The sequence below is a fragment of the Hyaena hyaena genome, unplaced genomic scaffold (assembly GCF_003009895.1).
Source record: "Hyaena hyaena isolate Hyena2069 unplaced genomic scaffold, ASM300989v1 scaffold_269, whole genome shotgun sequence".
Taxonomy (NCBI): Eukaryota; Metazoa; Chordata; class Mammalia; order Carnivora; family Hyaenidae; genus Hyaena; species Hyaena hyaena.
Genome location: NW_024080896.1, coordinates 884,421 through 907,723, shown reverse-complemented (window position 1 = coordinate 907,723; position 23,303 = coordinate 884,421).

Sequence of the window (23,303 nt, the reverse complement as noted above, 5' to 3'; positions counted from 1 at the left end):
AGAAGTATGAACCCTTTATTCTTCCTTCTCAAGATTATTTTGGCTATTCTAGTACCCTAAAAAATTCCATATAAATTTTAGAATCAGCTTGTCAACTTCTACAAGGAAGCCAGCTGGAATTCTGATGAAATTTCGTGGATTCTGTAGATCAATTTGAAAAGTATTACCACCTTAACAATGTTAAACCTTCTGATCTATGAAAATGAAATGTTTTTCTAATTATTTGAATCATCTTTGTAGTTTTCAAAGGATAAGTTATATACTTCTTTTGTTAGATCTATTCCTAAGCTTTTTTTGGTGCTATTGTAAATGGAATTATTTTCTTAATTTTATTTTTGGATTGTTCATTGTGAGTGTATATAAATATAATATATTGTTATATACTGATCTTGTATCCTAACTTAATGAAATTGTTTATTAGTTTTAACAGTTTTTAGCAGATTTCTTAGATGTTTTTGTATACAAGATCATGTCATCTGAGAATAGAGATAGTTTTATTTCTTCTTTTCTAATCTGTGTGTCTTTTATTAATTTCTCTTGCCTAATTGCCCTGGCTAGAACTTCAAGTACAACGATGAATAGAAATGACAAGAGCAAATATCCTTGTCTTGTTACTGACCATGGTGGGAAAGCATCCAGTCTTTCACCACTAATTATGATGTTAGCTGTGGATTTTTCATAGATGCCCTTCATCAGTTTGAGAAAGTTTCCTTTTATCTCTAGTTTGTTCAGTCTTTTTATCATGAAAAGTGTTGGATTTTGTCAAATTCTTATTCTGCATCTCTGAGACAATCATGTGCTATTTCTTTTTTATACTATTAATATGATGTTTTACATTAACTGATTATTGGGTGTTAAACCAACCTTGCATCCCTGGGATAAATCCCACATGGTTAGGGTGTATAGTTCTTTATAGATGTTGCTGGATTCAGTTTGCTAATATTTTGTTGAGGAATTTTATGTCCATGTTCATAAGAGACACTAGTATGTAATTATGTTTTCTTATGATGCCTTTGTCTGTTTTGGGTATCAGAGTAATACTGGCCTCATGAAGTTACTTAAGAAGTTTCTTTCTCTTCTATTTTTTGAAAGAGTTTGTGAGGAATTGGTATTAATTCTTCTTTAAATGTTTGGTAGAATTCAGTGAAGGAGTCATCTGGGCATCAGCTTTTCTTAGTTAGTTTTATTATTATTACTAATTCAATTTCTTCACTTGGCATAGTTCTATTCACATTGTTTTTTCTTTAGTCAGTTTTATTAGTTTGTGTTTTTCTAGGAATTGTCTGTTTCATTTAAGGTATTTAATTTGTTGCAGTACAATTGTTTATAATATTCCTTTATAATGCTTTTATTTCTGTAAAATCATTAGTAATATCCCTTTTTTTGTTTCTGATTTTAGCAGTTTGGGTTTTCTCTCTTTTCATTTTTATTGACCCTTAACTAAGGGTTTGTCAATTTTGTTGCCCTTTCCAAAGAACCAGGTTTCAATGATTTTCTCTATTATCTGTCATTTATTTCTGCTCTAATCTTTGTTATTTTTTTTCTTCTGCTTGCTTCAGGTTTAGTTTGCTCTCTCTTTCCCAGTGTGTTCAAGTAAAAGGTAGGTTATTGACTTAAGATCTTTCTCCTTTCTTAATATGAGCATTTTATACCTGTAGAGTTCCCTCTGAGCACTGCTTTAGCTGAATCACATGAGTTTTCATATGTTGTGTCTTTATTTTCTTTCATTTCAGACCCCTTTATAATTTCCCTTTTGATTTCTTCTTTAACTCCTTAGCTATTTATGAATATGTTGTTTATTGTCCCAGGTTTCCCAAGTTGGGAAATTAATAAGTTTCCCAAGTTCTTTCCTGTTATTAATTTCTACTTTAATTTCACTGTGGTTGAAGAACATATTTTGAATTATTTCTTTTAAATTCACTGAGATGTGTTTTATAGCCTAGAATATGGTTTATCATGGAGAATGTCCCATGTGCACTTGAGAGGGGTGCATATCCTGCTCTCCTTAAGTGAAGTGTTTTATAAGAGTCGGCTAGATCTAACCAGTTTATACTGTTGTTCACATCTTCTGTTTCCTTGTTACTCTCTGTCTACTTGTTCTGCACATATTGAAAATTATTCTGCACATATTGGAGGTATTGATGTTTCCAACTATTATTATTGAATTGTCTAGTTCTCTCTTTATTTCTGTTGGTTTTTGCTGTATATATTTCGGTGCCATATTATTAAGTGAATATATGTTTATGATTGTTATATCTTCCTGATGAATTAACATTATCATTATAAAATGTCTCTTTTTATAACATGCTTTTGTTTTAAAACCTATTTATCATTCACTTAGCCATCCCAGTTTTCATGTGATTGTTGTTTGCATGATGTACATTTTTTCATCATTTTACTTTCAATCTATTTGTGTCTTTGAATCTTAAGTGTCTCTCCTATAGACAGCATATAGTTGAAATATTTTAAAAAATCTAATCTGACAATCTGTCTTTTGATTGGATTGTTTAATCCACTCACATTTAATGCTATTATTGATATAGTTCAATTTATGTCTGCCATTTTCCTTTTTGTTTTTTATATGTCTCGTGTCTTCTCTCTCTATTCCTACTTCACAGTTCTTTTACATTATATATAGTATAATGTTTTCTAATGCAGCATTTTAAATTCTTTACTGATTTTTTTTTACTATACAGTTTTTAGAACTTTTAGTAGTTACTCTAGGGTTTACCACATACACCTTATCTTATCAGAATTGGCTTCTGGTTTATGCTAGCTTGATATCATTAATGTATAGAAACATTATTCTTATATAATAATATTTCTCTTCCTCCTTTTTGGTTATACTATTTTTACACTTATTAGATTTATCAATATTATAAGCCCAATACATCATTATAATTAATATTTTGTAGTCTATAGTCATTTCCTTAGCCTAGTAAGCTAAGTTTCCACTCACTTAGCCTTTGCTTCCACTTACATCTCTTGTGCTACTACTGACAAATATATTATACATATTCTCTATTCTTATGTGTTTATAGACCCCCAATACATTATATACATATTATTTTATACCGGTGTTTTAAAAAACAGTGTGGAGGTTCCTCAGGAAACTAACAATAGAACTCCCTTATGACCCAGCAATAGCACTGCTAGGAATTTACCCAAGGGATACAGAAATGCTGAGGCATAGGAGCACATGTACCCCAATGTTCATAGCAGCACTCTCCACAATAGCTAAAACATGGAAAGAGCCTAAGTGTCCATCAACAGATGAATGGATCAAGAAGATGTGGTTTATCTATACCATGGAATACTACATGGCAATGAGAAATAATGAAATCTGGCCATGTGTAGCAACATGGATGGACCTTGAGGGTGTTATGCTGAGCGAAATAAGTCAGGCAGAGAAGGACAAATTTCATATGTTTGCACGTATAGGAGGATTAGGAGGAACTTGACGGAGGAACAAGCGGGAGAAGAAGGGCGGAAATGGTGGGGGAAAGGGAGAGAGGCAAACCATGAGAGACTCTTGAATGCTGACAAAAACTGAGGACTGATAGATGTGGGGGGGGGGGGGGATGGGCATGGAGGAGGGCACTTTGGGGATGAGCACTGAGTGTTATGTAGAAACTAATTTGACAATAAACTATTTGAAAAAAAAATAAAAAATAAAATAAAATAAAATAAGTTAAGAGAAGGGAGAAAATGTGTATTTAAACTATCTTTTGTAGTTACATAATTTCCTGTGGTCTTTGTTTCTTCATGTGAATTTGAATTACCATTGGAAATCACCTGCTTTCAGTTTGAAGAAGTTCTTTGAATATTTCTTGTAGGCAGATTAGCATCTAAATTCTCTTAGATTTTCTTTATCTTGGAAAATCTTTATTTCACCTTTATTTTTTAAAAGATAGTTGTGCCTGATACAGAATTAGTTTATGCTTTCTCATAGAGCATTTTGAATATGTTACCACCACCACCACCCCCGACCCCACCTCATACCCCCACCCCCAGTTTTCTGGCCTCGATTGTTTCCGCTGAGAGGTTTGTTGTTGATATTATTGAGGTTTCCTTGTTAGTCATTTTTCTCTTGCCGTTTTCAAGATTTTCTCCTTGGTTTTAAACTTTCAACATTTTTACTTGATGTGTCTCTTTGTGGTTTGCTTTGAATTTATCCTATTTGGAGTTTGTTGAACTTCTTAGATGTGTAGGTTAATAGTTTTTCAATAAATTTTGAGATACTATGAGCAACACTATGTCCACAAATTTTGTAGCAGAAGCCTAATTTTCATAGCCTAATGTACCAATTCCTTAAAAGATACAATTTGCCATAAGTCACATGAGAAGAAACAATGTGAATAGACCTATACTATTAAAGGTATTGAATTGAAATGTATTAAAGGAATGAATAACTTCTAAAACAGAAAGCATCAGGCCCACATGGATTCATTAGTGAATTCTAGAAATATTTAAGGGATAAATTATGCCAATTCTCTACAAATTCTTTCAGAAGATAGAAGGAAAGGGAACCCTTCCTAACTCTTTACCCACTAACTGACTCAAGATCAGCATTACCCTAGTACCAACACCAGACAAAGATATTACAGGAAAAAAAAACTATAGACCAATATCTCTCAATAAATTTGGAAATTTTTCAGCCATTATTTCTTCAAATATTTTTTTCTTCTCCTTTCTCTCCTTTCCTTCTGGTCTACCATTACCTGTATGTTGGTATACTTTCTCCTCTATAGTGACTTATTCTGAGTTTTTCTATGCAAACTACCAGGCTTACAGTTTAGCCTGTATCATAAATATTTGTCCAATTGCCTTTCACCACAACCTCCATGGTTTATGAGAGCACACTTAGCTTGACTTTCTCCAAGCACTGTTACAAAAGAATTAAATTCTTTTGGGGAAATATTAAGAACTATCTTTTTTATGGCTTGCTTCTACTGCTCTTCCCAACCCTATTCTCTAGCAAAATATTTGAGCCAGGGCTCTGGCATTGGGGGTAGGGACAATGGCAAGCTTCTTTCTGAGTGACATCTCCACTCAAGGTGCTCCACTTGGTGGAGAAGTAGGAACATCCAGAAATTCTCTAAGGTTACATCTTCTACCACCTCACAAGGCAGGGCAAGAGTATCCAGGGCCACATTATTCTCAGCATGCCATTCCCCAGGTAGACCCTCCATTCTACAAGTGGTAGCTGGGTAGCAGAAGAGTGAGCCCTACCTCTCAACCACACTCATCTGGAACTTAGTCTCAGAAATAGGTAGCTGTAGACAGGATGAGAAACACTGCCATACTGCTCCTCTGGGGAAGAAATCCTTCTGCATGCTGGGGGGAGAGGAAATCCTGTGTTCCTGGCTGCAGAAATTTGGGGTGGAGTCTCCACCCTGCTGAGCTGGAAATGTGGAGAGAAGAAGTAGTCTTGGTTCAAATGTCACAGATGCTCATCTGTCTCACCAAATTTTTGTATATTTTATTGAATAGAAGTTTCTTCATTTGCTGCCTTTTCTTATGACCATTTCCAGAAGACTTATATGGTTGGGGATTTTTGTGTTTTATCCCCAGTTTCACTATATTGTGTCTGTAGAGCCCCTCATGCTACCATGCAGAAGTTGATCTTACTCTCGGTTGTTCTGTTCTGAGTATATAGTTATTACTAATATCATTGTGTATACATAATGAAGAACTTCTGGCATATTTTCTTTATGGTGACATCATGGACTAGGAATGAGGTGTTGAAGTCCTAACCCCCAGTGCTATGAATGCAACCTTATTTGGAAATAGGATCTTTGTAGATGTAATCAAGTTCAGATGACAGCATACTGGATTAGAGTAGGCCTAATCCAATGATTGATATCCTTATAAGAGGAGGGAAATATGGACACAGATAGACACACAGGAAGACCGACATATGATCACAGAAGCAGAGACTGGAGTGATGTGATGACAAGCCAAGGAATACCAAGGATTGCTGGAAACCACCAGAAGTTGGAAGAGGCAGTAAAGGATCCCTCTCTTAGGGCCTTCAGAGAGACAATGGCATTGATCTTGATTCAGAATTCTAGCTCCATAACAATGGCTATACATGACATTTGGTAATGTTATCTGGTAGATAGCTGGTTGGAAAGGAGTTTCAAAATCCATGTGGAAGAGTTACCTTTATTCTGTTTCCATTTAACATCATTTGTTTTACTTTTTTGTTTCATGAAATGGCTCCATGGGGAGACCACATTTTTGTAAATTATTCTTTCAGTTACTTCTTACTTTTAAGAAATTCTTAGTTTCTAGAAAATTGTTTTATAAAGTACATTTTAACTGACACACCCCAAAAATCTACAATAACTCCATCTCACTGTTTAACAAGGCAATAATTATTTCTCAGGTTGGCATATCCTCCAGGGACTCTGTTCAGATCCTTGTTTCTTTGGTAACTGAGTTACTGCCTGTAAAACAGTACAGCAGTGCTAAAAGCAAAAGAAAGGGGCCATCCAGAAATCTGCTTAATCAATATCTTTTCCCCCCAGACTTAGCATAGTTTTATTCTTGGAAGCAGTTTGCAATATTTATATTTTTCTAACACCTAATAATTTACTCTTTTATGATGAAAAGTCTGTTTCTACAGACCTTTTTTCAATTTATGTCTACATCTTTGTGTATTTCAACAATGTGGCTAATTCCAAAACAATGAAATTTAAGATACATATAATAGTAAAGGAAACTTTCAAATCCAAGTTGGTAATGGAGTATTTTAAGTAATTGATGGTAACTTTTGTGTCTCTGGACAAAGACCTCTCTGGATCATACTTGAAAGTGATCACTATGTGATGTTGTGCCCTTAAAGGTTTTTGAGAACCTTTGGATCATCTCACGTTGCTAAGGATTCTGGACTATGAAAAATGTATGGGGAGGGGGAGGGAGAAGAGAAGAGAGAAAGAGACCCAAAGAGTGACTATTTAGAAGATCATTAGCACTTCTCCCCCCATGATTACCATAGTTTTTAAAGGAATGGGCAATATCCAAATGAGAAAAACCAAAGCCTAAAGAACAAGGCAACCCAATAGTGAAATGACTGCTTCAGAAATGCTCTAGAAATCTAAGAACACTGATGTGTTTGTGCATAATGGAACTTGTGTGTGTGTGTGTGTGCACGCGCACATGCATATATATTTGAGTGTGTGTTGTCTGTGTGGGTTTGTTGCTACCACTTGAGCATGGACTGGAAGGGAGAGAGTCTTCTCGTCTGGCTTCCATCTACAGATCACCACCCTAGGTTTCTCTACCCTTTCCTTTTCCACCTCCTCAGCATTGGCTTACCATCCTATGGTTAGTCCCTCATATGCCATCCAGCTACATAACTATTATGGTCATGTGGCTTAAAATCTAAGGAAGAAAACATTAGAATATGCCTTTTTTTTTTTTTTTTTAGAAAGAAAGGCATGAGCCTGCATGAGCAGGGGAGAAGCAAAGTGAGAATTTTTTTGAGAGAGAGAGCAAGGAGCAAGGGAGAAGGGGATACACAGAGGGAGAGAGAGAGAGAGAATCCCAAGACATGGGGCTGGATCTCATGACTGTGAGATCATGGCCTGCACAGAAATCAAGACTTGGACACTTAACTGACAGAGCCACCCAACCATGAGAGAGAGAGAGAGAGAGAGAGAGAGAGAGAATCTTAAGCAGTCTCCATGCCCAGCATGGAGCCTGAAGTGAGGCTTGATCTCATGTGAAAGGCATTGTTTCATTGTAAAAATTATCATTTGGGTTTCATTGGACATTTATCTAGAAGCAGGACACTTAGCCATTGTTCTTCCACGAAGCCACTCTTTTTCAACATCTGTTAGAATCTTGGAAGCTAAAACCACATTAATTAAAATTCTTCTCTTATTTCTGAAAAACTAAGAAGGGTCTGAATTGAGTAAGATCTTGATTCTTGGGCTTAATATTTTGTAGATAATGTGGACGTTTGGGTATTTACTAATCTGGCCATGGTAGACAGGACAGGTTGAACTGGGGAGAAGAAACTAGAAGCTAAAAGGCCTCTGAGTGGCCTTTGGACAGAGCCAGAGCCATAAACAGGTCAGGCATAGACAAAGTAGGGGTGGTGGGAGTGAGTGGAGAGTTGGGGGGATTTTGTTGGCTGTTGGACTTGAGCTACAGAGAGGGAGGAGTGAGCGATGACCTGGAGATGGGATCTTGGCTGGCGGAACAGTGAGTTGGAAAATATTCCTGGAGGCAGCATGGTTTGGCATTTGAAAAGCACCCCCAAAACTACCTACCCTCAGAGTCCAAAATTCTCTTTTGACATGACTAAGTGTCACAGAAGGTAATAGTCCATTTCAAAGCCCTGGTGAGATTTTCCATATGCAGTGAATTGACCTTAAAGTTAGTCCTTTGAGAATGTGAAAAGATGGCTGTTTATTTATTTCCCAGCTGATATTCTCTCTAGGCTTTGGCTCACCACCTTGGGGTGGGGGGGGACTTTTCTCATTACTCCTGCTGCTCATGAGGTTCTTGTTCTGGAAAGTCTCAGAAACTCAGTATCCTGACTATTCAGTGCAGAACAAAACATCCATCTCTTCTTCCAGACTATGACCTGGGCAAGCAGGCGTGCAAGACCTCTAAATCTCACAACCAAATGGATCAGCACAGTATTTTCATAAATAAAGAGCCTAATGATGAAAGTTGTGTCATTTCCCAGATTACCTTCTTGTTTCTTTGCTTCATTTAACAATTTGTCCTTCTTGCTGTACCTGACTCAGTTCTACTTAGAAGTTACTAATTCATGGAGAATGCCCCTTTCTTGATCCTGCTCTGCTCCTGTCCTTTCCCCCATCTTTTGCCCTTGATTCCTCTTCTTTCTCAAGATTTAAGGCCATCATGATCTGATTAAAGTCTCAATAAAAACTACATGGTGGTGGTAATTAGGAACAAGGAACAGTAGAATGACTAAAGGAATTTACCTGAAATTTGCATTTTGGCCCAAGCTGTCCTTGGGATTTCCAACTTGTACTACGTTCTCCACCTCCATACCCACCTTGCCCCATTGGATCTGCCTGGAAGTTAGTCATGTCACATGTCACCAATATTGAACAACAGGTTAAGACATTTGGACAAATACTCCATTGTCCTCTCCCCCACTCCCTCTGCTCATTTGGACAAAACGTACCCTTCACCTGCCAATGGTCAATTAGGCATTTGAGTGGGCTTTCAAGTAAGAAATTCATAACCTTCTGGTTAAAACAGTAAAATCTAGATTGTTTAGACAGCCATGCTCTCTACCTGTGCCCACAGAAGGGCCAACATGGGAGGTACTCACTCAAATGAACCAGTTTCAGCCAAAGCAGACTAGACAATGCCTTGAACAACAGGATTCCAGAGGCATCACAGGTCTGCTACACATATAGATTTAGTCCTAAAGATCGACTCTTCTACTGATGGTTAAATAAAATCCTACCTTCTTCTCATCATTGATTTCCTTGCCTTTTTCAAAATGCAAATGTCTTTGGGAAATTACTACTTTATACAAACCTTTCTCACCTTAGTGTGAAATAATCTGTTAAATAACTTTCCAATCTGATTGCCAGCTCAGACAGACCCCAGGAAAACAGAGCACAGGAAACTGACTGCAAACAGGGATACAAGATTGATGTGTCAGTGAGGGCACTTAGTAGTAAACAACAGAAACGAATTCTAACTTGAGCAGAAAATAATTTTATTAGAAGGATTTAAAAGATAAAAATCAATAGGAAGCAATGTATAAAATAAATGTGAAATCTGGAAGATCAAGTTCTAGGTATAGACAAAAACAAAGAAGGGATATTAGACAAGAATATAAGAAAGTCTCCCCATGAGACTTGCTGCTTGGGAGACCATCAGTAGTGCAGCTCAATAGATAGCACCATGAGATCACTGGGCCCTCATTGCCACATCCCTGGTCTCTTATCTCTACTGTCACCTCCATGAGTTCTTTATATCACTCCTTCAAGAGTACAGGGCCTGATGGGAAAGTCTGGTTGAACAAGTCACATTGCCTGCCCTACTCCCAAAGATAAATTGCTAGAAGATTCCTTTGCACACAATGAGAGACATGGCCCAACCTCCTACAGACCTTGGCGTTTCCTCCAAAGAGGCAGGTTTCTCAGTGCTGGGCTGCAAAACACAGAAATGTCCCCTACTGGAGAAGATGCTAGAGTAGTTTGACCTCAGCTGCATTAAATCTGCTTACATATGTTAGTTCATTTAATATTTGTGCCCAGGGAGAGTTTATTATGTCCAGTTTTATGAATGAAGTAGCCAAGATTCAAAGAAATTGAGTAACTTACTAAAGTTAGAAGGGAGTGAGCGGGGATTCCACTGTGTCCCTGACTCCAACAGGCCACGAGGATGAGGAGCAATGGGGTGGAGGTGGTCTGGGCATCAGGAGCCTGTTTATAGAGCAAAGAAGGGTTTTACCTGAAGGACTGGGCTTGGAGAAAGTGCATTAGTTTGCTTGGGCTGCCAAACAAAGTACCACAGACTGGGTAAACAACAGAAATTGATTTTCTCATAGTTCTGGAGTCTGGAAGTTTAAGATCAAAGTGTCAACAGAGTTGGTTGGTTTCCTCACAGGCCTCTCTCTTTGGCTTATAGATAATCTTCTTCTCCCTGTGTCTTTCCTTTGTGTGTGTCTGTGTCCCAACCTCCTCTTCTTGTGAGGACACCAGCCAGATTGGGCTAAGCCTCACCCCAATGACCTCATTTAATTTAATTTCCTTTTTAAAGGTCCTGTCTCCAAATAAAGTCATATCCTGAGGTACTTGGGGGGATTTCAATATAAGAATTGAGAATGAGGAAAAGGGCCACAATTCGGCCCATAACAGGAGAGTGACCAGTAAGTAACCTCTCCTGGCAGAATAATGCCAGAAGAAGAAGATAGTGGGACAAAACAGATAATCCCCTAAGTCCCCATTTCACAGATCTGATGAATGATGCCCACCTGCCTTCACTGCCATCCAAATTGTAGAGTTAGTGTTTATTTAGAGCTAGTTAAACCCAAGACAAGTGTGTTCTCCCTTCCAGGTTAATTATTCTTCTTCAATCAATAGTGTTTTTTCCTGTTTTGTGCAGCAGAGTTCTGTCCAGTTCCAGTTACTAAACTGCCACACCTAAGCTGGGAGGTGTCTAGTAAGAGAGGGCTATGGACTGAATTATGTCTTCCCAAAAGTCATATGTGGAAGCCCTAATCCCCATTGGTATTTGGAGATGAGGATTCTGGAAAATCATTAGGTTTAGAACAGGTTATGAGGGTGGGACCCTCATGATGGGATCAGCACCCTTATAAGAAGAGATACTAGCCAGCTTGCTCTTGCTTTCTCTCTGCCATGTGAGCAGCCAGTGAGAGAATGGCCATCTGCAAGCCAGCAAGAGTCCTCACCAGAAACCGGTGCCTTCTGGCACCCTGATTTTTAACTCCCAGCCTCCAGAACTGTGAAAAAATGAATTTCTATCATTTCAGCCACCCTGTATGTGACATTTTGTGATAGTGGCCTAGGCAGACTAAGACAGGGTGAGAGAAGCTATCACATCAGCCCCATGCCCCTCCCTGCCTCAGCCTCCTTGGCTGTTTCCACCCTGACCCCTTTGTCTTCCTGTCTTCCTGCTTCTTCCTTTACAGATCTTTCCCATTTGGTTTGTTTACTATGGCTGCTGTAACAAATTACCACAAATCTGGTAGCTTAACATGACAGAAATTTATTCTCTGAAGGTTCTGGAGGCCAGACATCTGAAATCAAGGTGCTGGCAGGGCCACTCTCTCTACAGAGGTTCTAAAAGAGACTCCCTCCTGCCTTTTCCAGTTTCTAGTGGCTTCTTGGCTGTGACAGCATCACCCCAGTCACTGTCTCCTTCGGTATGTGGCCTCCTTCTCCTTGTGTCTCCCTGTCTCAAATCTCCCCACCTTTCTCTTACCAGGACACCTATAAGTCATTGGATTTTGGCCCACCCTAAACCCAGGATGCTTTCATCTGGAGATCTTTCATGTAATTACACTGGCAAAGACTCTCTTTCCAAATAAAGTCACATTCACAAGTTCCCTAGGTTAGGACTTGGACCCTCAATACCTAGAGAAGACACCTTTTTCAGCCTCCAAGTGGGAACATAGGAGCAATCTTACAAAAAGAGCCTCTTCACTGGGAAGGAAATAGTTTACACATTAATATGAGTGTGTTTATACAGAGAATATTTACCCAACTGGCAATGTCACAATTCCCTAGACAAGTCCTAACAGCCGGTTGTGCCTTGTTAGGGATTCATTGATTTGGGGTGGCCCAGATTCCATTGTCACCTATGATATGATCAATGTGGGCCAAGTTCCAAATGCCTTTGGCTGTGTTCAGAGCATGAGGAAGAAGGGGAAAGTTAAATAGCCCCCTACGTGGAATTTGAAGGCTTTATTCATACGCCCCAGCACTACTTTCCCCACTGAATAAAACATTCTGTACCCAAAAGTGAGCCCAGTCCCCAGCTGGTATCATTCCCAAAGTCCTGCCAGCCTCCTGGCAGCCTTTCAGCACAGAATCCTCAGGGTCCGCCAAGGATCCAGCTCTAGGATTCAAACTCTGCCCCCTAGCCAAGGAGATGTCTGTTCCTGCAGTGCATGATCAATGAGTCCTTGATCACTGTCTTCACCAGCAGAAACCCAGGAGGCAGCCTGTGAATTACAATGTCCTTGGCCTGCAGAAGAAGCAGGCATAGCTCGCCCAAGTTATTCAGCTGAAAATTGGGCTCAGATTAGAAAGGCCACTCTCATCCCAACATCACCACTTATAGAAAAGGCACTCTTGCCTTTTCTGTAAACACCCCAGGGTAAGCTATCAAGTCCCTCCACCTCCCAGCTACTTTTCCTCCATTGTAGCCAGAGAACATGGTCTTGCCGCAAAGGATAAAGAGAACAATGGCTATTCTTTTAGATAGACACTAGAATGTTTTGTTGTGGGACTTTTCCCTCATACAGTATCATTTTAAATTTGGGAGCTTTAACAAAGCCTTAGGTTACTGTTTAACTCCTTCAGAAAAGTCTGGCATGTTCAAAGTTACCTGGACCTGAGAGCAGTGTCTAATACTCTGGAAATTAGCAGAAATTTATTTATCCCCCCTCTGATTCTGCATTGAAAACAAGGGTTCTTGGGACACCCGGGTGGCTCAGTCAGTTAAGTGTCCAACTTCAGCTCAGGTCATGATCTGGAGGTTCGTGAGTTAAAGACAGCTCAGAGCCTGGAGCCTGCTTTAGATTCTGTGGCTCCCTCTCTCTGCCCTTCCCCCACTCACACTGTCTCTCTTTCTTTCTCTCTCTCTCTCTCCCTCTCTCTCTCTCTCTCTCTTTCTCTGTCTCTCGAAACTAAACAAACATTTTTAAAAATTTAATAAAAAATAATAAAAATTTTTAATTAAAAAAAGAAGGTGGGGGCTCTTTCCATGACCACTCCCATACCCCCAATGACTCCAAATAAGAAGTGAAGCTGTTTCACTGGAAATGTGGTGGGCAGCTAGGAGACGATGGAATTGTCCCAAATGTGGATGAGGGATACACAGGCGGGTCAGTTAATGACTTCAGGTGTTATGGCTTTATGGAAATTGATGTAAACATGATGAATTGCACACACACATTCCTCTCTACTCCCTCCCAAAATCCCATTAAAGTGACAGAAAAAAAGATAAAAAGCCATTGATCCACAAAGGCAAAGAGAACATGAAAGGAGTCAGAGCAGAATAAGGTCAAAAGGCAGCAGTGAGACCTAGTAGTGATTAACTGAGCAGACCGAAGGAGGCAGAAAACCAGTGCTGACCAGAGGTTGTGGGTAGGTTCATGCCCCGAGGAAGTCTCAGAAAGCAAAAGCATCAGGTTTTTCTCATGGGGAGGGTCCTGGTAGGTGGGCTGAGAGTGAAGTCAGAGTCCCCTTGCTAACCCCACAGGGTGTGGGACCACCTTTCCCTCATCCAGAAGGGTAGTCACTGTTTAGAGATGATAAAGCAAAGTCCAGGCCCAAGGACCTAGGTCCAGGTGTAAACAGCAGGTAAGTTCAAAGTTAAGCCCCTTTACTCACTTGGCTCTGAGCTCTAAAAGTCAGGCTTGGACCTTCCACTCCACCCCATCTCACACTAGAAAATTAGAAAGTCTCTCTCTGGGGAAACTGATTGACTCCAGGTACTTGACTATCAATAATGGCATTTGAGGGTTTCTAACAAAACAGCCAATTTACCCTTTGGGAAATTCCAACAAGACAAAAACCCTTGCATACAATACAGAGCTTCCTATATTGTTGTAACAGTTACTCTTAAATATGTAAGAAATTGAAGAAAGTCTTTGTGAAGAAAGAGAGATAATATAGAGATCAAGATATCTTTTTAAAATCTATAATTCATTTTTAAGTGAAGAAAAGAAGGAGATATTGCATCCATAAAACAAGATCAAGGCGCCACATGAATTTTTAAAACTTCATTATTAAAGTTGAAAGAAATACGTTTCTCAAATAGAAGACATACAAACAAAGGATTGGAAAATAAGAGAGCAAATACAAAAAGTTATTTAGATGATTAGTCCACCAATTTTTTTTTTTATGTTTTATTTATTTCTGAGAGAGAGAGACAGCATGAACAGGAGAGGGTCAGAGAGAGAGGGAGATACAGAATCTGAAACAGGCTCCAGGCTCTGAGCTAGCTGTCAGCACAGAGCCCAGCATGGGGCTCGATCCCATGAACCGTGAGATCATGACATGAGCTGAAGTCAGACGCTTAACCAGCTGAGCCACCCAGGTGCCCCTAGTCCACCAAATTTGAGAGTTAGATTTTCTTCACTCCGAATGTGGAAAATTATCAGAAAAATAAAATTAGAGAATTTCTCAGAACCAAAGGACATAAGCCACCTGACTGAAAAATCCTACCAACTATTTGGCACAATAAATTAAGCAGACAGCATACAAAACACATCAGAGCAGACGGCCTTAAAATTTTAGAACATTTGAGAAACTGAGATGACTCCACTAAGTTCTTGAGAGAAAAACAGGGCACCCACAAAAGATCTGGAATCAGAATGGTGTTGGACTTTTCAGAAGCAAGACTGAAGCAGATTAATGCCTTCAAAACAATTTCCAACCTCAAATTTTATCACCTCCACCCAAGTCATCAATCAAAAAGTAAAAGTAAAAAATGAAACACATTTTCATTTACAGACATGCAAGCCTCAAAATACAAAACAAAACAAAAATGTGAAGCTATTGGAGGGTGTGATCCACCAAAGCAAAAAAATACACCAAGAATGAGGAAAATATGGGTTCCAAGAAATCAACATTCCAACACAAATTAGAATTCCTAGGGTAAGGTGGGCACCTGGGTGGCTCAGTCAGTTAAGCGTCCAACTTTGGCTCAGGTCACGATCTCGTGGTTCATGGGTTCGAGCCCCACATCAGGCTCTCTGCTAACATCTAGCTCAGAGCCTGGAGCGTGCTTCAGATTCTGTGTCTCCTTCTTTCTCTGACCCTCCCCTGCTCACACTGTCTGTCCGTCTGTCTGTCTCTCTCTCTCTCTCAGAAATAAATAAAACATTAAAAAATTTTTTTTAGAATTCTTAGGCTAAGGGATGAGATCCCTGGGTTATTGACAGTGGCTCTACAGCTGGCCTAAGAAAGAACCAGTTCATAAATGGAAGTGGAAAGAGGAATGCTCTGGAGGAAAAAAAAAAACTCTACGGGGAGAAGACTGAGTAAAATAACTTATAGGTGGGAACAGAAATCTCCAGAAGGATAATCACCAATAAAAATATTAACTGCGTAGATTACCTGATGTGTTAAAATGTTTTGAGAAATATGTACCCTGGCAAAGAATTTGAGGATGAATTATAAAATTAGGGAATGAAAATATGAGGCAATTATTAACTGCTAGGAAGATAAAACAATGACTATGAAAGGAAATAATCATAGTACACTACACAGCTCAGCTGTTTATATAATAATCATGTGATTATTGCAAAAGCAGAATTTTGGCCTCATCAAAAATCATAGAAATAATTGTATGGGGAGGATATAGGGAGGCACATATGAAAGGAGCCAAACTTTATATTCCATAGTTAGAACTTAATCGATGATACAGGTTATGCATTGAACATTTGTTTCCTCACAAATATCATATATTGAAGCCCTATCCCACAATGTGATGGTATTAGGAGATGAGGCCTTTGGGAGATGATTGGGATTAGACGAGGTCATGAGGATGGAGCCCTCATACTGGGATTAGTGCCGTCATAAGAGTCACAAGTGAGGTTGCTTCCTCTGCTCCCCACCACGGAAGGACACGGCAAAACGTCAGCAGTCTACAGCCCAGAAAAGTGCAGTCCCTGGACCCCAACCATACTGGTACCCTGATCCCAAACTTCCAACCTCCAGAACTGGGAGAAATAAATTTCTGTTGTTTATAAACTTCCCAATCTGTGGTGCTTTGTTATAGCACCTCAAATAGACGAAGACATATCAAAAAATTAAAATCAAAGAATAGTAATGCAAGCTCATTATTTGATGAGATAAACAACAAAAGAAAGCTCCAGAAGAGTTAGACTGTTTGCAAGAGGAATGGAAAGGGGGATGGGTGAGGTGGGATATGCAAAGACTACTTTGATTTTGTTGTTACTGTTGTCACAAAACTTGTTTCACTTCTTTAAGTTTTTTTAAATATTTTTATTTATTTTTGAGAGAGAGACAGAGTGAGAGCAGGGAAGAGGCAGAGAGAGAGAGAGAGAGACGGAGACACAGAACCTGAAGCAGGCTCCAGGCTCTGAGCTGTCAGCACAGAGCCGGACTCAGCCTGAACCCAGGAACCATGAGTTCATGATCTGAGCTGAAATCAAATGCTTAACCTACTGAGCTACCCAGGAACCCCAAAACTGTTTCACTTCTTAAACTTTGTACATGTATTGACAAAATGAAGATTAAATGTAAGATGTTTGTTGAAAGTCTGCGGCTTCTACACTTAGAAAAAAATTCTGCTAGTATAAAATACTACTAAGTACTTGTTCAATCATAGCAAGTTTTAAGCTTCAGGAAAATGATTTATAATGCACTGCTCCTTAGAAAAAAAATTTCATAGACACTATGTTTCACTGAAACAAACATGACAGAGAGTCATTGCAGTGGGGACTGCAGGTACGGAGATGATAAAGCTCTGTCTTCACACTTGAAGGAAGACCTCTTGGTCAGGTGGCAAGGTCCTGCCCACCCCCTCCGTTGCCTGCAGTGCATTGTGGGAGGAGAGGCGCGACATTCCCAGGCAGCCATGTTGCTTCACGGCTTCGTGTGCCTCTTGGCCAATGCACATTACTGTGAGACAGATACTTTTGTTATCTGCTTTCTTTCTGGTTTTTATGAACTTTTCTTCACGCTTATATGATCAAAGAAGTCCAATAAAAAAATTTTATGTCTATCAACGCTGAGTTAACATCTGATGGTGTCATTTGCCCCTCCAAATGTTTAGTATAAAAAATTGAGTAATCTAAATATGATCAAATACTGAGAGAATTTTTAGAGATGAGACTGCAGTCTGGAGGTCAGAATAAAGGATAATATTATGACCAAAAAATTTCTTAACAACCACAGCTGCTAACACGGTGTCTAATATATTCAACACATTCAGTCAAAAGCCCAACTCCTGAAGTCAAATGGTAGCAGGTCATCTGTCGTATAATCTGCTTGGCATGCCAACCATTCTTCCTCTGGTCACAGCACCCCCAGATTTCCTTTAGGAAACTGCTCTTTCCTTTCAACCCCTGAGGAAGTTTGGATGAGACTCCAGTCACTGTACGCTGCCATGCTCATGCATTGGTTCATGCTCCAGCCTGGGCTTAAAGGGGGCCATAAAGCCACACTGTCCTCTCTGGAATCTGAGGCAGTGGGATAGCCCATGCTATTTGAAACACAAGCTGCACAGATGTCACATCAAAACTGCCTCTTACATGTCCTCTCCAGGAGGAGGAGCCTTGGAGAATAACATTAATAACTGTGTCCTGTTGAGCTCTTATAATAGACCAGACCCAGTTCTAAAGATTTCTCATGTACTAATTTATTTAATCCTTAGAGCAACCATATGAGGCAGGTTCTATTATGATCCCCGTCTTACAGATGCAGAAACTGAGGCAGAAATACATTAAGTAACCAGACCTAAAGCTGGTTGATTCTGACCTCCAGACTTATGATTATGTGAGATACTAAGTTTCCTCATTAAGTCAGTTGTATTGGAATTTCCTATCTCTTGAAGCCAAAAGTGTCTTATGTGATACTCCTAGCATCTTGCCCCTGAACTTGCTATCTATATGACAAATATAACTTGCATGTGTAGCTTCACACCGACTCCCGGAGGCTCAATTTCCTCCTCTGAAAAATGGGTTAACAGTGCCTATTCTTAGATAACTTTATAAGAGGAAGAGCTGTGTAGAGCAGCTTAAACAGGGCAGACAGTACAGAGAAGACTGTGTTACATGCACTAATACACTATCCTTCCAGGTTAGTGTAGAACCATGTAAGCTTAACAAAGACCCACGAGGTGTTAAGCCCGGAGAAAGATAGTGCTTATAGTCATCTCTGTGATGAAACAGGACAAGAGGATTGAGGGCAGAGGGACCCCTGCTGGTGCTCAGATCTTTGTATCACACAGGGAGCAGCACCTCCTGAAATGACCCGTACCAAGGGCAAGAGAATATTCAAATTTATGCCTGCAGCATTATTCAATTAGGAATTTGAAATCTGCCGTGAAGCTTGTGCACACAACAGGGCTCGGTGCAGTTACAGCCCAAGTTAGAAAGGCCTACGACGTTGCTAATCACGGTCCAGTCCCAGGTGAAAATGCCTTGCAGGCCCAGTATCCAGTATAATCAGCAAATGTTACAAAGGGACCACATCTGGCTCCTTTGTATTTATCTCATCAGACAGGCCAGAATTTGAATAGGAAATAGAAACCAAACTTCCAACTCAACCTCAGAGGGTCCCCTAATTTCCGACTAAGGCACATTCATTAGAGCTGGAGAAATGTCACTACTGCTTACATCAGCTGCCTCTTGGCCCATTATGTTCGTCTCTGCTTTGAAGCCATTCCAAAAACATAACCAACCTGTGCTCGTTTCGGCAGCACATATACAAAAACATAACCAACATTTAACTTTAAAATGGAATATTTTTGTCTCTTACAACTTGTTCTATGGGACCAGGGACTCATACAAGTGGCTCTACTGAATCACTTCTCCTTTGGAGACTCCAGCCAAAGGCAGGGTGATCTCCATGTGGGCTGTCAATCATACACCCCCTGCCCCGGCAGTGGACCAGGACCCAGATGGCTGGAGCGCCCCTGGCCAAAGGAGCAGGGGAGCACCTGAGGCTGCTTCTCCAGGGCCCTTCTAGAGAGCAGAAGTTGAACTTTTTGTTCATTTTGAACATACATTTTGTTAGGCTTGCATAGTATTTTCAAAAGCAGGAACTTTTACATGAAAAATCCAGATTTCTGGCTTTTCTTGAAAACTGGATGATCAGATGATCCTTGCCCACATCCCTGGAGTGACTATGGCTGGTCATGGTTTGTCACAGTGCCCACCCAGCACATGACCCTTGTCACACATTTGTATTTCCCACCTGGCCCTGCTCCCTGCTCTGGAGAGCTGCTGCAAGAGACTGCCCTCTCCTGTTGCCCCTGGGCACAAAGTCTCCCCCCTGGGGGCTTCTCCATGAAGGGAGGAAGCCTGTACCTGGCAGGGGAGAATGGACCAATTTCAGAGGGTGGTAGATCTGAGAAGCAGAGAAGATGTGCCTAAGGGCCCTGGAAGCAAGACTGAGTGGCACTCAGAGCCTCAGCCATTTCAGCCATTTATAGTCACATATGGGCTCCTACTCCTCAACCTGTCCATCTGCAAATTGAGATGGGGACAGGGCCCTGCTTTTTGCGTAGTTTGAGGGTTCAGTGTTGGGCTGCTGCCTTCTGTACTCAGGTGCTCTGGACATATCTGCTTTCACCTGCTACCACCGGGATGCCTGAGCCCATCTGGACTTCCCAGCTGCAGGAACCCAGAAATTTCCTTTTCTGCTTAGGCCTGTCGGGGGCCTTCCATCATTCACAGGTTCATTAATACAACCAGAAATCTTTGTTCCCAAAGAGTGTTTGGGGCTTCCCTCTCTTACAAGAGAGACCACTTGTAATCACTCCACTGCAAAGGCCTCAAAAGGCTCTGGCTTCACAGATATGAGTAGGCTATGAGGCTTTTAAACCCCTTAAGTCTCTGTCCCACCTTTTCCCAGGAGAGCCTGACACATTACTCATGAGATTTTACTCTTTTTTAAAAATTTTTTTAATGTTTATTTATTTTTGAGACAGAGTGTGAGTGGGGGAGGGACAGAGAGAGAAGGAGACATAGAATCTGAAACAGGCCTCAGGCTCTGAGCTGTCGGTACAGAGCCCGATGCGGGGCTGGAACCCATGAACCATGAGATCATGACCTGAGCCAAAGTCGGTCGTTTAACTGACTGAGCCACCCAGGAGCCCCATATTTATGAGATTTTAATGTGGAATAAAAAACAGGGGCCATGTGCAAATGCTCTATTTTGTTCTTAGAGCAACCTGTAAAAGGAAGCTGCTGGAACAATGCAGTACAGGAATACTTCCCTGGAGCTTGGAGGCTGTATGTATGTAACCGAGGGCAACTTGTTTTCTATTTCAGGCACCACTGGCACAGCACATCAGCGATTCAATCTCAGGGCCCTGACTTGGGAGAAGTCCTAACAGCCTTTGGGGGTTTCTGCTGTTTGGGAGACTGGAGGCTGTGAGGGAGTGTGTGTATGTGAGTTGAGAGCCAAAGTACTCAATGGGTGCATTTGCAACTTTTCAAAGGAAGGAAAGACAGCCCGTAAAAGGAACCATGCTTTTTCTGGGGCTGTTTACAGAGAAGTAACCCCTGTGTCATTTTCCCTAGCAGGGAGGTCCTTCCCTTGATTGCTAATCGTCTGTGTACTTTAACCATGTGTGGCGTAAGCCGTGGCCGAGGCCCTGAGCAGCAAGGCCCGCAGCTTTCTTTTAACTGCACAGAACACAGCAGGCTGTGCCGGCCGGGCCACCCAGGGAGCAGGTACCGCAGAGCTCTCCTGCGGGAGACCTCCCTGCATTCTCCACTCTGCCCCTGACCTCCAGGATGGCTGAGCAGCCCTCCCTGACCTCCCACTCCGGACACCTCCTCGTGCCTTCCACCCGGGTCAGCAGCACGGCCATAGTGCATGTCCTGCTGAGTTTTCTTCAACCCAGCCAACAAACTGCTCTCTCTTAAAGCCTCAGGAATAATAGCCCAGGAGGGGAAGTGGGCTGAACGGTGGCCACCGCAGAGTGTGGCCTCCAGCCTCTCTGCCTCCACACTGTACTAGCAAGGGCAGCTGTGGTACCTCCAAGAAAGGTGCATTTGGGAGCCTCCCACGGGACCTTTAATGGCTCAGAGCACTTGGGGTAACTGGAGGCCTGTGTGGCTGGCTGCACTGAAGGGTGGAAGAAGGAAAGAAGGAAGGGGAAGCCAGGGCCAGATCACAGCGCTCTTGCTCTAAGGGCTGTGAGCAAGGGATTGGTGGTGGATTAAATTTACATCTGTGGGATCAAAGATCACTCCGGCTCCAATATGGAGGCTGGCCATTGGACGAGCCCAATGAACAGAAGCCAGGAGACGGGGCCAGGAGCTCTCACGGTCCTCCAAGGGAGAGAGGAGGGCATGAAAGAAGGTAGCTTAAATGATCCTGGGGCTGGCCAAAGCCACTGCCCTCTTGGGGCTTATGCTCTAGAGGAGCTGCTAGATAATAAATCAATACATAAAACAATAAAATTCCAGTTGTGGTAAGTTCTGTGAATAAAACTAAGCAGAGTGATGCATGTGACAGTAGGGATGAGGAAGCTTGTAAACACACAGATCCTGGAGCCCCAACTCACCGAATCAGCACATCCAGTGATGGAGCCCAGAGATATGTTTGTTCAACAAGTGTCCCAGGTAAGTCTCATCATTCAGGAAATAGATGCATGAGGAGCCTGGTTTGTGGCATCAGACACTAGAGCTTTAGTGCTGCTTCTGCCACTTTTCTTACAGCCTTGGGTCCTCTACTTAACCCACCCAAGATTCATCTTCCTCACCTGTAAAATGGGAATCAAAACAGTGCTAGCCTGGCAGGGTTGTTATAAAGATCAATGATAAAATGCACATAAACCACTTTGCCGGGCCCCTGGCCCAGAGCGTGGGGGATAAAATAAGGAGCAGAGGCTCTCTATAGCATGATTTGTAATACTTGGTTACTTTTTATCAGGTCAATGAGTCCATATTAAGCTCCACTATTTATATTTTACATTTTGGAAATTAAATTCCTTTTCCCTTGCGACTCAAGTTAAACTAAGTCCAACTGGTCCCACCTCAAACCATGTGTCCTATCCCCATGGCCTGCACTCTGGCCAAGCCATCATCCCTACTGTAACAGCCTCCCACCAAGACCCTCCATTAGCACCTCCAAACCACCCATTCTCCAGCCTCAGCCCTGCTGCTGTCATAATCAGATTGGAGCAGTCTCTCACTTAGCTTAACAGCTTTCCACTGCTCTCCAAATAGAACAACATCATTACCATAGTTCACCCAGTCTTACCCTAATCTGGTTCCAGCTCCACACTCTGGCCTCACCATGGAAATCCTACATCAGGAATTCTCACTTACAACTAAATTTGTGACTTATTCTGGAGGACTTCAGTCCCCTCTCTTGATATGCTTCCATAATATAACACTCATCAGACTTGCAATTAGTTGCTTACTGTCAGTCTTCCCTATGAAATAGTAAGTGCCATGAGAGCAAGCAATGTCTTCTTAGAGACATGGATTGTATCAGGATTAAGAGCACCAGTTCATTAAACAACTTCCTAGCTTCAAATCAGCTCCACCATTTACTAGTTGTGTGGTGTCCACCAAATTATTTGGACTTTCTGGGCTTCAGCTTCCAAAGCTCCCAATCTATGGGGCCATTTTATAATTAAGTTAGATAATATGTGAGAACTGCATAGAACACTGTTTAATAGACATCAGACATGTACTAAATTTTAACTGCTATTATAATTACTCACTCTAGACCTCTGTTTAGACATTGTGTACTCAATAGATACTTGTTGAATGAAGAATATTCTTTACCCTACTTAGCATTGTGGATTGCATGTGCCTAATAGCTACCATTTAGTGGTGCTTCTATTCCATAGCTGGGCAGAGTCCTGAGTGGATAACTCATGTATTTTGT